General features: G+C 39.8%; 1 long non-coding RNA gene across 1 annotated transcript in view; it reads left to right on the forward strand.

Moving 5' to 3' along the window:
• Window positions 1-435: 435 nt before the first annotated feature.
• Window positions 436-14,544, forward strand: part of LOC307036058 — a 33,781-nt gene continuing 19,672 nt past the window's right edge. Inside the window, exon 1 of the long non-coding RNA XR_013807260.1 lies at window positions 436-518. This is a non-coding gene — a long non-coding RNA (uncharacterized lncRNA). The remainder of the gene's footprint in view (window positions 519-14,544) is intronic.

The following is a 14,544-nucleotide window of genomic DNA, read 5'->3' on the forward strand; positions in this document are numbered from 1 at the left end:
CATGTATCAACTCAAAGGAACTGATACCATGTCTGTCCTCATATCACTACGTCAGTTTTGCACACGCCAGTTAATGCTTGTTACATGCATACAATGCCTTCAAAATACACATTCGTGTTCACAAAAAACCAGGTGGTTAGTTTTGGGTAACACAATTAACTGGGTGTTTGGGTGAGGGTTGATATTGCAGAGCTATGAAATGACAGGAAGAAAGCCATAAATGTTTAGTTTTTACAAGCAAAGATAATTAGGAAATGTGCATTTTATGTTATACAACTAAACTATAACAGGCTGACCTTGACAACAATTGAGTTTCAGATAATTCTGAGGTTAAAAGTTCATTTTCAACATCGTCAGCAGATTAAGCAGCTTTCATTACACTTTAGAGATGTTGAGTTTTTTATTCTGTTCTTTTCATCATTTGGGATTTATCATTCGAGTCCCGAAGACAATCTGCATCCTTTTCCTGTTGATGAGGACCGTGTGATGTTATCCAGAACAGCTAAATGGACCTTGAGGTGAGACTGTTTTGTCAACAGATCAAAAATATTTGTGATTCATCAAGTTTGCATGAACGTGCCGAGCAGCTCCCCTGACCAGGATGCTTTTGTGTTTGCTAGTTTATTACTTAAAACAGACAAAGCATTTAGTCACTTAAAGGTGGGGTATGTCATTTTGGAGAAACCAGCTCGAGTGCCCTAGAATTTGAAAGTACACAACCGGAAAGAATCTGCCCCTTCCTTCAGAATTCCTCACAGAGCCCCTCCTCCAACACACACACACACACACACACACACACACACACACACACACACACACACACACACACACACACACACACACACACACACACACACACACACACACACACACACACACACACACACACACACACACACACACACACACACACACACACACACACACACACACACACACACACACACACACACACACACACACACACACACACACACACACACACACATGACCAGATGGAAGGCTGACAGGCAGGTAGGCCATCCAGTTATTTTAGCCGGGCTGGCTCAGATGATTGGTCGTGCTATTTACAGCGCCACGGCTTCCACAGATTACATGTTTTATGGATTCATTGTCAAAGCATTTCATATATTCATTGCTATCGGGATGTTAAGAGCATTCCATGGAATATAACAAAAAGTGTTTCTGAAATAAATTTCATACCCCACCTTTAATTTATAAATAGATGAGTGTTAAAAAGTGGCCAAACAGCTGCTTTCTTTTGTCATATTTGTCAACTGAATATCTTTAAATGGAACAGGATATTTAATACGATCCCCATGAGCCGTGGACAAATACAAAAGCTATTCTCTCTGGTTTCTGATTTTTAATTAGCAAAAATGTTAACGTCTTGTTGAGGTAAAAATTACCATATTCATTGTTAATGAAAATGATGTCTAGATGCGGTTTTGGACCAGATTTTGGCAAGAATTACAAGTAAATACTTGAAATTCATCTCTTGTTATCCACCCATAATCCTCCAATATTTGTGAATGACTGCAGCAGACATAGACACAGAGACCAAACAGTATTGCTGTAAAAACTCAATTTCAGTTTATTGTCCTTTCTCATCCTGTTGGCAGCAGAAATGACAACCGAACCCAGAGATAATCTGTCCCTCTGTCTGCCTCCCGCCTCTCTCATCACTTTGTCATTTTGTTTTAATCACAGAAAGGTTTCAGGTTTTAAAAAGCTAATCCTCTTTTGTTTCTGCTTCAGAAAAAAAGATGCCTTCCCTCCGTGTTTCATGCTCTGTCATTCCCTCTCCTCGCTGTCATCACACCTTCGCAGGCCTGGTTTAATTAGAATAATGGCAGCTTCATCCACAGACTCTCAGGGATAACATCAAGTCTGACAGCGCCGGTCAATTCTCATTTCAGAGATTACACGCTTTCATTCTGGCTTTAAGTCGCGACGTCGGCACGCCATCAGCTCGGCCCTGAACGTCACCGCCAACAAGCCTGGAGCTAAATGTTATACAGCAGCTGCAGATGTTATCACACACACATATCTGCAAAGATCTATAGCGTGGTGCAGGAATGAGTCCTAAAATGTGGAAGTCAGTCAGTGTTAAAGTATGTCTGGTTCGCTTGTTTCGAAGTCAATGTTTTTTTGGTCACATGCATTAAATAAGGTCTGTGGTTATCACAAGCTTTACAGGTTTTCACGTTTTGTTCTACGACATTAAATACGTCAGTAAATACCCGACTGGTGAATGTACATAATGGAAGCCCACTGCTCCTAACACTAGGATGGGTCAAATGCAGAGAAACCGTTTTGTTACATAGTACCTGTACTACGTAATGACAATAAGTTGAATCTTCACCTTCTTCATCTTCATTATGTACGGCGCCCGGGTTTGTTCGTTTGTGCAGAATATCCTGATGAATCATAAAGGTTTGTTTTCCAAAGAGATCATCCTTTGCTAAATTTGAATGGAACAATCCCCATTGGCTTTTTGTAAAGGGAGTCCTTTGTGACGGTTACTTCTGAGTCGTCCTACAAAAATATAAAATGTAAAAATACGTTATCCACTTTTTGATAGAGTTAAAGTGGACCTGACCTGAAATCTGTGAGCGCTTGCAGGAGCGATAAGAGGAGGTGGAGGTGCTTCAATCAATCAGAGAGGTCACACATCATCAACCAGTCCGTCTCCTGGGGGACGGCCCACTAAAGCACTCATTAATATAAAGCACTTCACATCTGATGTGTTGGCATTATTTCCGATAAAACCCAGCTCAGCACAAATCCCACTGTGGATAATTTATCTAAAATCCCACCTTGACTTATATTTATTATATCAGGACTAACTATTGTTTTAACTTGCTATTAACCAGATGAAGGCGTTGGATCAGTTTAGGTTAGGTCGAGAAAGAGGAAATCCAATATTAAACAGAGGTTAGGGATTAGTGTGAGTTTGGTACAGCTGGGAAAAAGGACACATTTCTTTATATTTATTTGGAGTGTCAAAGATTGATTGATACTCCTGCAAGAAAAAGCGATATTGTTCCACTTAAAGTTATGCAATTTACCATATTTGTGGACCACTATTATTACCGTGTCACTGAAAAGCAAATTGGAAAAGCTATAGAAGATAATAAAAAAACTGCTAGTCCAGCGGTTCCCAACCTGTGGCCCGCGGCATCGCAAGTGGGCCGCCAAATAATTTGTAAAACATTATGATTTGTGTGGAAACATTTCATCATTAAGATTTTAAGTATTGCTCTTTCTTGATCCTCCTTAGCAACGGTCATTACAGCCCTTGACAGCGGTCTGTTCTACTGGGTTAACAACGTGTCACATGTTCTGAATCGACCAATCAGTACTTAATTTAGCCTCCGTATTGTTTATGGTTGAATGTGGGCCGCAAACATTTTTTAGATTCTTAACTGGGCCCTGAGTTGAAAAAGGTTGGGAACCGCTGTGCTAGACAATTAAATAATCCTCTGGGGTAGGAACAACTATTAGATCTGTGAAAAAAGTATTTATTGGATCTTTAAGTGTGACTCGTTGATACTGTTTAGGACACTCCGAGTCTTCAGGTCCAATAGAGCTGACCGTATTTGCCAGATTTGGTGTTGAATAACACGGAGACGAATGGACACGACGGCTCAACCTGCTGATCTGGCACTGCAGGATGTTTCCAGGAAACCCAGAAACACACACACATTCAGATCTGTTATCACCAGAGTGAGTGGATTTACCCTGTGGAGCTGAGTGGAGTCCGGTTCATCCGTAACGCTGTCAGCAGTAGTTTTGGAGGATCAGATTAAAGAGTTCGATTTTGTGACCATCAGATCTTCTATAACTCCCAGAAAATCTCTGAAAGGTTGAGGTTTCTGTCAGCTGGTCTTCATAAATGTCCCTGTGCTGTTAGCGATTTGTAATTTTCACAACGTTTCTGAATAACTCCAGTCTTCACTTCATCTAGTTCAGTCAGACAACTCACGTGTTTCTTAATATGTTTATTAGAAGCAGCATATAGTTTGAGTTTGGCGTCTAGGCTCGGGTCTCATCACTCCACAGATTTACAAAGAACATTGAGTGATGATTAGATAACTATCCCCCAAGCCTACAAGTGGAGCTGGGGTGGTGGTGGGGCAGGCGAGCAGCAGCAACATGAAACACTACTTGCCAACCTTTAGACCTCAGAAATCGGGAGCATTTCAAAATGCAAAATTCTGGGGTGGGTGGGGGGGGGGGGGGGGGGGGCAGATTAACATTAACATGCTTATTGTAGTTGTAAGTGCACTGCCTTGCGGCCTGTAGCACTGTCCTTGATGGAGCATGTGTGGGCTGGACCTGTATTTTACAGGAAAGAAGTGAGCAGAGAGTAGAGTAGTTGTCGATTCTTGTTCTGTTTTCTGTGAATATCTGCCTCACCCTCTCAGACTTTGAGTTGCGCGCGCTACTAAAGAGACGTGTTACCATGGAAACCAAACAATGGTGTAGCTGTATTAAAGTCCGAGTGGAAACAGTCGTGTGTAAATCTGATTTTGTCAGAAAACGGGAGAAATGCGGGAGAAATATGACCCCGGGAGGAAACCGGGAGAGGGCAATGAAATAGGGAGTCTCGCGCGAAAATCGGGAGGGTTGACAAGTATGGAAACACAGCAGCAGGAACATGAACGTAGTAATCGCAAGTGAACACAGCAGTGACAGCAGCAGCATGAGCGAAGCAGAGGCAGGAAGACCTGGCAGCTTAAATAGAGCGGCATGTTTAGGAGAATGTGTTTGGTTGGTTGTAAGAGGGACGAGATGCGTCACGTGTTAATGTATGATTGGTGCTCAAGTTGACTGCCTGAACTAGCTCGCAGGCTTCACCCCATTAGCGTAGAACGATTTATACGTCTTATCATCAGCTGTAAGTGGATGTCCCATTTAAAAAAAAGTGGTAATCTTCTTAATAAACTGCAAGACTTAAATGATAGAGCCTTTTTGAACTTTCCTTCAGTCATCTTATCATCATTTGTAGTGGCACTTGCTTTATACAGTTTATCACGTTTCTTCATGATGAGTAAGCCTTTTCACTACAAAAACTTGAAATCTTGCCAAGTATATGTGTGTAATATCTAGTCAGAATATGTCTTTTCGCTTGCTATAAGACATAATAACTTCAGAAGTAACAATGCAGTGAGATATCGGGTCTTGTTTTTAGACAATGTATCATCTTGTTAAGTCAAAAAATCTTATTTTGAGTTTTGTTTATTTATTTGCTTTCACATATTTATTGGAAAATCACCAACTAACATCAGATATAGTAACACAGCATTTCCTGATTCGGGTCAAATATAGTTCAAAATGAGCTCTCCCAGCTTCCAACAAGATCTGATCTATCTAAATATCACTTCTTATTTCAAAAAATCTTACCAAGCAAATGTTCACTTGTACTATTGGCAGATCTTTGTACTTATTTCTGGTGAAAACACCTTGTATTCATTAATTGTTCAACTTGTTTTTCAAGCAGGAATTTTTTACAGTGTTTACATTTTATAAAATTGTGATTTAAAAAAAGGCTTTAAAAAAGGGTTAGGGCATTATGGGAAATGAACAATAGTGTACATATTAAAGACTTACTTTGACTACCAGAAATGTGTTTCATAGTATGGCCCAACAAATTTGCCCTATGCCAAAAATACCAGGATGTCCTACTGCACTATCACATTTTGCAGTATGCAAGCCAGCATGCATTTCTGACCCACAATCCTTTGCACAGCTGATATATGAGATAGAGGGTCAAGGTTAAGGTGCAATGTTACAACCAAGTAGCATGTCCCAATTGTATGTAACTGCATGCAACAGCACACACTTTGTACGGGGCATCTTCAGGACTAGAAAGAGTAAAAATAAAACTACATATTTTTAAACAAAGTCAGGATATCTCCGCCTCTGCTGCACAACTTTTTGATTCATTTTTGCAAGCCTCACTTTGTGGAAATCCAGCCTCACCTACTGTATACAGGAGTCTCCCTCTATTTTCTGTTCTGGGCTATAATATAATTATAGTATGTAGTAAACCAGCATGCTTTGACTGAGGCTCCTTTAACCCTCTGAGACCCACATAGGACATTTCCGTTTTTGTATATTTCTGTGTTTTGCCTTATAAATTGTCCTTTCTTTGCAGTATAATAAAGTGTTACACATCCCAGAAATCAGCACAACCTCAGCTAATGATATATGTCACTCATTAGAAACTTGTATACACAATAATAGGTTATATTTGCCTATATAATTCTTTTTTTAAAGGCCAGTGAGTTTGCTGACCTTCGTAATTTGGCAAAGCTCTGCTCAACTTTAAACTGAGCGGACATGTATTCAACCAAACACCTGTCAGGATTTGCAGGGCCAACAAATATCCACTGCACCTAAAAGATTATTTGACCTCCAGATATCCTCCATATTGAAATTCCTCTGTTTTAAACACTACTAAAGTCCACGGCATGTCTCTCACTGTGTCTGTCTACCACAGTTAAGGCTAATGTTGGGGTTTCTACCATCTGAGTTTAGGATTATCTGAAAAGAGTCCAGCAATCGTATTTACAAATCAACAGCATTTAATAAAACAATGATATAATGATACAATGAAATTGCAAAAGGTTAGCCTGGCCGAGCATGCTCCATGCAGTCGCAGGGGATGAGAAAGAGAGTGACTTCCTGCTTGTGTCACATGTTTATCATCTGTAGTCTTCTCCCATTGGCTTAGCATCGACGGGGGCGGGTCCAAGGCACGTCTGTCGTTTTCTGATGTTAGTTTTGCAATCTTCGAATATCTGTTGGTCATTTAAACATTCCCTAATAATAGTATTGCAGCGTCTATAAGTGAGAATTGAAGACAGTGTGCACAACACCACGTGTCATTCTCCTTATATTCACGTACACAAAATAATATTAGCTACATGCTAATGCTACAAACACCGTCCGCCAGACAGGAAGTCAAGCGTGTGGACAATATCGTGAACATCCGGTTACAGAATAAAAAGTGTTATTACTTTAAAGTTACGGCACATATATATTGATTTTATTTCTTACACTAACCTTCTCTGCTTCGTCAACGCGTTGGCCTCTGGCTCTGCGCTCCCCGGATCTTTTTTGGGGTCGTCGCAGTGTCATGAAGAGCAGAGCAAGGTGTCTTTGAGCGACACGCGATACGTTTGATCTCATAAATCTTCGTCGTTTGCCGTCCAGTTCGCCGACATCGTTTGTGCTGAGTAGGTGGTTATCTGAGGCGTGGCTGGGATCTTGTTGTGTAGCAGCAGGGTAACGGCTGCTCTAAATATAACTGGCTGGCTTCATGAGCGCAGGTCAGGCGTCTTTGGTTTCCTCGACACCCGATACAGGCGACTCACACCGGGCCATGTGCTCCGGGCTGCAGGAAAACACATGGAAGTTGGAGTTTTGCTGCTTTGTTTGCATCAGCCGCACACATGCACTTTTGCAGAAACAACGCATATTAGTTTGACACCTGGTTATATATGGAAATATCTTCAGTGTGCAACAATGGCGAAAAAACATGTCTGAAAATTACCGAAACACAACAACAAGCCGAAGCTTCATTCAAGGAATTCATTCATTTAATTCAATTGAAAGCATCTGTGGTTATCATTTCTGATCATTGGTCTTAAATGAAAAAGGTCAATATAATAAACTGATCATTTGTATTTGTTTAGAGCTGTGTTCACTTTTATAAGTGTAATTGCAGCAAGTCCCCGGGATGTGTGCAAGACGTTGAAGCACATTTTCTTAATGGCCAAACGGTGTTACAACAACTTCCGTGACGTCATTTGACCCCAAAAGACCTCCTAACATTGACTTACATTGGATGACTTACCAAGTACGATCACTTGAATAACCCGTATCTAAATCAATAGGGCATAAACGTTGTGAAATGCGCTAAAAACTAATGTAATGTTATTTTACCTCTCCATTTATTTGACCATGATGCTGTGAATTGGAGGCGGGGCTTAGGGAAAACACAAGTGCGCTTGCTCTATTGGCCCAGATATGTGTGTTCTCAAGAGGAAGGCCTTCATGTGCCACCTTCATAGCAATGAATGGGTCTCCACCTCCAACGCTGTATCCAGTTCTCTGTATTCATCCATGAAGAACAGCTGGTCATTTTTCGACCACAATAATTGCTCCATCCGGGTACTTGTATGTTGTCAATACAGCAAGTTTAAGTACAGATTAACGTGATAAGACACAGTGTATTACTACTAATGGGAGCGGCTGTGGCTCAGTGGCTAGAGGGCTGGACTTCGAATCAGGGGTTAGCAAGTTCGAGTTCCACTGCAGTCAGCATGTCGTTGTGTCCCTGAGACACTTCACCCCAAATTGCCCCTGTGGGGATTGCCCACAGTATTGAGTATGTAAATCGCTTCGGATAAAAGCGTCTAACATGTAATGTAATGTAATGCAGTAGATAACTGATAAGTAATGAGATGAAGGGTCTTGACTTATAGAAATCTAAGACATAATAATAGAAAAGGATAAAGAAAATGTCATATCAGATGATCTGGAGAGACATTTAAGTCAATTTTTGAGCACCAAATCAAGATGTTAAACGGCACATTGAACACTTTTTAAAGAACCAGAAATAACCAGTGTCCTTGTAGAGCAGCTGGAGTATCACAGCAGCCCAAAGGTCAAAGGAGTAAAGTTCTGATGTCGAACTCGTCCAATAACACCCGAAGCCTCCTGCTCGCAGTCAGCGTTTTTCCCCCAGAGCTCATTATGGTTCAAGCCTTTCATTCTGCATTGTACATCTATATTTATGTATTCACTGATGTGTTTACTCTTTTAGCAGCCGTGCTTTTAAAGAAAAATGAGGACAAGATTAGGCTGAGAGCGTTAAACACAGGCTGATTTTGATAAGAAGAAAATAATCCTCTGTGATATAAAAGTAGGGCAGACGCAACACAAGTAAACAGGTTCTGTTTACTCAGAAACTTTAAAGAACACGTAAGAAAAACATAAAAGAATTCAGCACTCAATGAAATCAGAACAGGATGAAAGTTTATTTCACATATTTTTCCGTCTAACTTTCTAATGATGGAAGCACAGGGGGCTAACTTTCATTTATATCTCAGGATTTAAAATTCAGCGCTGAACCACTTGAGGAGTTTAGATCCCAGTTCAACCCTTCTGTTGTCTTCGATTTGACCGATTTACTTTTATCATTCATAACTTTTTTGTTTTACATTTGATTTCATTAAGGCTTTATGATATCCTTCACAGTAGACATTTGAATATATGAAATTGCGGATCACCACTTCCATTGAATTTTGGATGATTTAGTCAACTTTGTAACACCCGGTGTTCCCGGTCAAAAATGACCGCCATAAAGAAAAGGAATTAGTAACCACCCAGATCAGATAAAACACACACACAAACACCCACAAACACACAAACACATCTAGATGTGTTCCCCCCCCCCTTATGTGCCCATCCCCCCATGTGAATCACACCTGGCACACACAACACACACACACACACACACACACACACACACACACACACACACACACACACACACACACAAACACACACACACACACAGAACAATTTGACACATTTCCCGCTCTTATGTGCCCATCCCCCCACATGGATCACACATGGCACACGCAATACATGTTCAGTGTCTGTGCTTTGTATATTTACTGCACTTTTCATGTACACCAATAGTCTGATACAATATGTACAGTTTGAAAGGGTGTTAAATGAAATGTGGTGATGATTAATGTTTTTTGTGTTAATGTAATAGCAGTTAAAACAGGACCGGTCAAATTTGACCACGAACACCAAAGTAAGGGGGGGAACACGAAGACAATAGGGGGGTTAAATATTAAAACCAGTTGATTAAAGACATTTGACAGTTTTTGAGAGTACGGACATTTCTGATCTTGAAATGTTGAATTGATGGAAGAAAGGATGGACTACCTGACAATTTTTTTAAAGTAAATAATTTTCGGCTATTGTTCTTTTAATCGTTAAGTTTTGATATTTCTTGATCTTTTTGGCAAATAAAAATATTTCAGAAGTGCCAATATCTTTGGAACAACAGAGGATCTTTTATGGCAAACCTTTGCAAATCTCTTTGAAAAGCTTTAGAAAAAGTGAGTGACATTTTGAGTGACAAGTGTGGAGGAAATCTGAATATTGTTTGAACTCTTCGATAATAGCACTGCATTTGGAAGGAAAATAAATGTGTGGATAAAGATAGATAATTTGGAAAGCAGCTATTTAAAGAATGTCAATTTCAGACATAATTTTATGTTTTACAGTTATTTAAGGATACATTTCATATCGGTTCATGTTCAGGTTAGCGGTTAAGAAGTATTTTAAGTCAGTGAGGGTTCTCACAAGTACGGAGCTAAAAGTGTGTGTGTGTGTGTGTGTGTGTGTGTGTGTGTGTGTGTGTGTGTGTGTGTGTGTGTGTGTGTGTTGTGTGTGTGTGTGTGTGTGTGTGTGTGTGTGTGTGTGTGTGTGTGTGTGTGTGTGCGTGCGTGTGTGTGTGTGTGAAGGGTAAAGGTTGGGGTTTCAGGTTTCACTGGGTCGGGGTTCAGATGCTTGCTTTAAATATAACTTGATGTATCCAGAAAAAGACGCGCAGTGTGAGGAGGGGGTTTTACTCCGTCAGGTGTTTGGGATGTATGGGTGGATTTTATCTAGTGTTTATACAGTACGTGTATATTTATACATAAACATACATGAACTCCTGGGTCTTTGTACAAATATAGACACCAAGTCTACCCGGCAACCCTCGGGGCGAGGGGCTGGTGTTTATAGTGGAACTATTTTTACCCCCGTTGGTCTGAGATGGTGATTAAGGTTTCCATCCGTCACACCGGCGTGTCCTGACAGCTCCTCATGCTAACACTCAACAGCCCTGAGCCTACATCATTATTTAGACGTTTTGGTAATAAGCTTTAATTGTTTTTTTATTAGATAATGACATCCATACTACTATTTTGAAGATCTGTGATGAAGATTTGGTTAGCTTAGCTTAGCATAAAGACGGAAAAGAGGGGGAATCATCTACATTTTCTAAAAATAACCTTAACAACGGATGCAAAAATTAAAATGTCTGCTTTATGGTTTAAAGAAGCTTCACTAAAGCAGGATTTGGGATTTAAAAGTCTTAGTTTTCCCCACAATTCTTGTATTTTAACTTAATTAATTTTTACGACCCCCTTCAACTTCCACATAGTGGTCTTTGGGGCCCTATAAAGCAAAGATGTATCAATTCTTTAAAGATAAAATACTTGAAAATCTTGTTTTTACTGACTTCCAGGGCTTCTCATTTTACTGCAGTGTTATACAGGTTTGGCGAAAACTGGTATTAGGTTGCACTTTAAAGTCAGGGTGAAATCATAAAATCAACTAGACAACAAACATACATTTCTTTCATAATCATCTCTGAGTGTGGCGGTAGGTTTTCAGTGAAGTAGTTCAAATCCAAACTAGAAAGAAAAGCGTCTCAAGAGTATGAGCTTCAGAGCTCGAAAACATCCATATTTAGAGCAATTTAAATCCCATTTTCTAGTTTCTTCTGAACCCTGCTTTGAGTGCAGCGTTTGAGGATTGATTTTCCATCTTTTTTTGCCATTTTCCCCTCGATGGAGAGTTGGCTCTTGGTGAAAGTAGGTCGACCGCAGTGGAAGCTTGGCTTTCCTCTTCGTAGACGCTTCCTCACTTTTCTCTGCAGGAGGAAAAAGATCCCTCAGTCTGCATGCCCAGTAGAGAGGGCAAAAGTAGCAGATCCTTTTCTCAAGTAGAAGTACAGATACTCGTGTTTAAAAATACTCTGGTAAAAGTAGAAGTACTGACTAAACTTCTTTCCTCAAGTAAAAGCAAAGAAGTATGGGCTTTGAAATGTACTTCAGTAAAAAGTACCCATAACTAGCAGCTGTTTTAAAGAGTACCTGACCTCCCTTTATATTAATAGAACAATAATGTCATTGTTAGCTAATGAATGTTTCCATGGTGACCAACGGCAACATGACAACGTTTTCATTGGTCCCTCTTCTTTAGAGAAGACCAGGAAATGGTGGATACACGGATCGTGTTCAAATCAATCGGCACGCAATGACTCTAAATAATAATGATCACTCCACCAAACACACATTCAGACTAAAGGAACCAGCCTGTTTGGGAAATGTAAGAAGTAGAAAGTACAGGTATTTGGGTTCAACATGTAAGAAGTAGAAAGTACAAGTATTTGGGTTCAACATGTAAGAAGTAGAAAGTACAGGTATTTGGGTTCAACATGTAAGAAGTAGAAAGTACAAGTATTTGGGTTCAACATGTAAGAAGTAGAAAGTACAGGTATTTGTGTTCAAAATGTAAGAAGTAGAAAGTACAGGTATTTGGGTTCAAAATGTAAGAAGTCAATGTAAAAAGTCGTAGTGGAGTACTGACCAGAAGAAATATACTTAAGTACAGTGATGAAGTGTTTGTACTCCACTACTTCCCAACTGATGCCCAGGTTGAGCAAACACAGGAAAGCAAACACATGATCATCATCGGGTGTTTGTGGACTGATTATTAATGCTTAATTTCTATTTAATTCATGCTTAATAGACTTTATCTATTTAATGTATTTCTATGAACATCAACATGCAGAAACGTGCTGCAAACAGATAATAATCAGAAGTCAAAGTCTCAATCATTCATTGTGCAGCAACACATACTGTTACTGTTTCTGCATATTGAGTATGTTTTGTTCAACTCCTTTATTTCTTATTCAAAACAGCTTTTCACTGAAGGCCATGCACTCTTGCAGGCATCTCGCAATGTTAGTAAAAGGATTTGGCTTTGTAAAAAATCTGGATATTAGTTTTTACATATTTCTGCTGACAAACACATAACCTCCATTGCAAAGGTAAAACAAATACATATTCAGCGACAACCCATGACAACACAGCTCATCATCTGTCAATCAAAAAGTGAATTTTAAGGAATACAGCAGGAAGATAGGATCGCAAATGAAGTACAAATAAACACAAGAAAGAAGATGTTTTGGTCATGTTTAAAAAAACACACTGCTCATTGGTGGTGGAAAACAAAATGTAAACTGCTGTCAACAATCCACCCCTGTTCTATGACCTATATATGTTGCACTGTTGGAGGAGCCTGTGACCTCAGTTTTTCATTGACGTATCTACACTGTAGCTAATGTGCTAACGACAATAAATCCTAAAATATTGAATTGAAATTGAAATTGAAAAAGATGAGGAGAGCTCCAAAAAAGGTGATGACCGTCAGTGGGAATTTTACACTTTTAAACACTATTATCAGTCACAACATGGCTGCTGGTATCGTGTGTGTGTGTGTGTGTGTGTGTGTGTGTGTGTGTGTGTGTGTGTGTGTGAGTGTGTGTGTGTGTGTGTGTGTGTGTGTGTGTGTGTGTGTGTGTGTGTGTGTGTGTGTGTGTGTGTGTGTGTGTGTGTGTGGTGTGTGTGTGTGTGTGTGTGGTGTGTGTGTGTGTGTGTGTGTGTGTGTGTGTGTGTGTGTGTGTTGTGTGTGTGTGTGTGTGTGTGTGTGTGTGTGTGTGTGTGTAAAGGGTAACATGGAAGATCAGGTTTTTAATACTTTGCCAGGTGCATATGTTTGTGAACACAATTAAGAAGGAGCATGATACCAATATGTCGCCGCTTTTTTTTTTCTAACCCTTCTCCCACTTATCCCAAACACAGAACCCATTCTCCACACATGCAATAAAATTATAAATATATAAATTAGGTAAAAAAATAATTTAAAAAATAATAATAAATAAGTAAATAAATCCCAAAATACATTTTATTTTATTTTATTTATTTCAAATCAATAATACAAACAAATTATAATAATGATGAAATGAAACATGATCATTATTATACTATACAAGCTTAAGCAGTGTAAAATTGACAAAAATATTACTAACTCTAAATATGATCCAAAGATAAAGAAATGATAGAGAAAATCACAAAGTCAGCACAACAGTAGAAGAAGAGTGAATATTTTTTTAAAGCACAATGGTAAGCTTGTTTTTCTTTTACCAGTTTGACTACAAATGCATTCAATCTTTATTCCAAAATGAAACCCAATGCAACGGTTGCTTGGCCAAATGATACATCTTAAATAGGAGACATAATTCTAAAATAAGATGTTATGTTATCCCGCCTCCTCATCCTCCCTCCTGCTCTCTCTTCTCTCTCTTGGCAAAGTTCCCAGACTCAAACATCCCCCCTTCACAAGTATGCTTCTCCCCCTCCTCCCTTTCCTCAACCGCCATCTAAACATATCCTGCCTGCTGGATAACTTTCCATGAGGCTGTGACTGACACCGAAGAGTTTTTTCTCCCCTTCCCACAAAACCCGATCCCAACCCCGACCACGAAGAGGAGGAAGGGGAGGAAGACGAGGAGGAAGAGCAGGGGAGGGAGACGCTCCTCCACGAATCATGGCTGGAACCAGATGTTCACAGCTAACAATGACAGAGGGAGAGAAATCTCTGCTCCTGTGGGGA

This window comes from Notothenia rossii, assembly GCF_949606895.1.
Source record: "Notothenia rossii genome assembly, chromosome: 1".
In the NCBI taxonomy this organism is placed as follows: domain Eukaryota; kingdom Metazoa; phylum Chordata; class Actinopteri; order Perciformes; family Nototheniidae; genus Notothenia; species Notothenia rossii.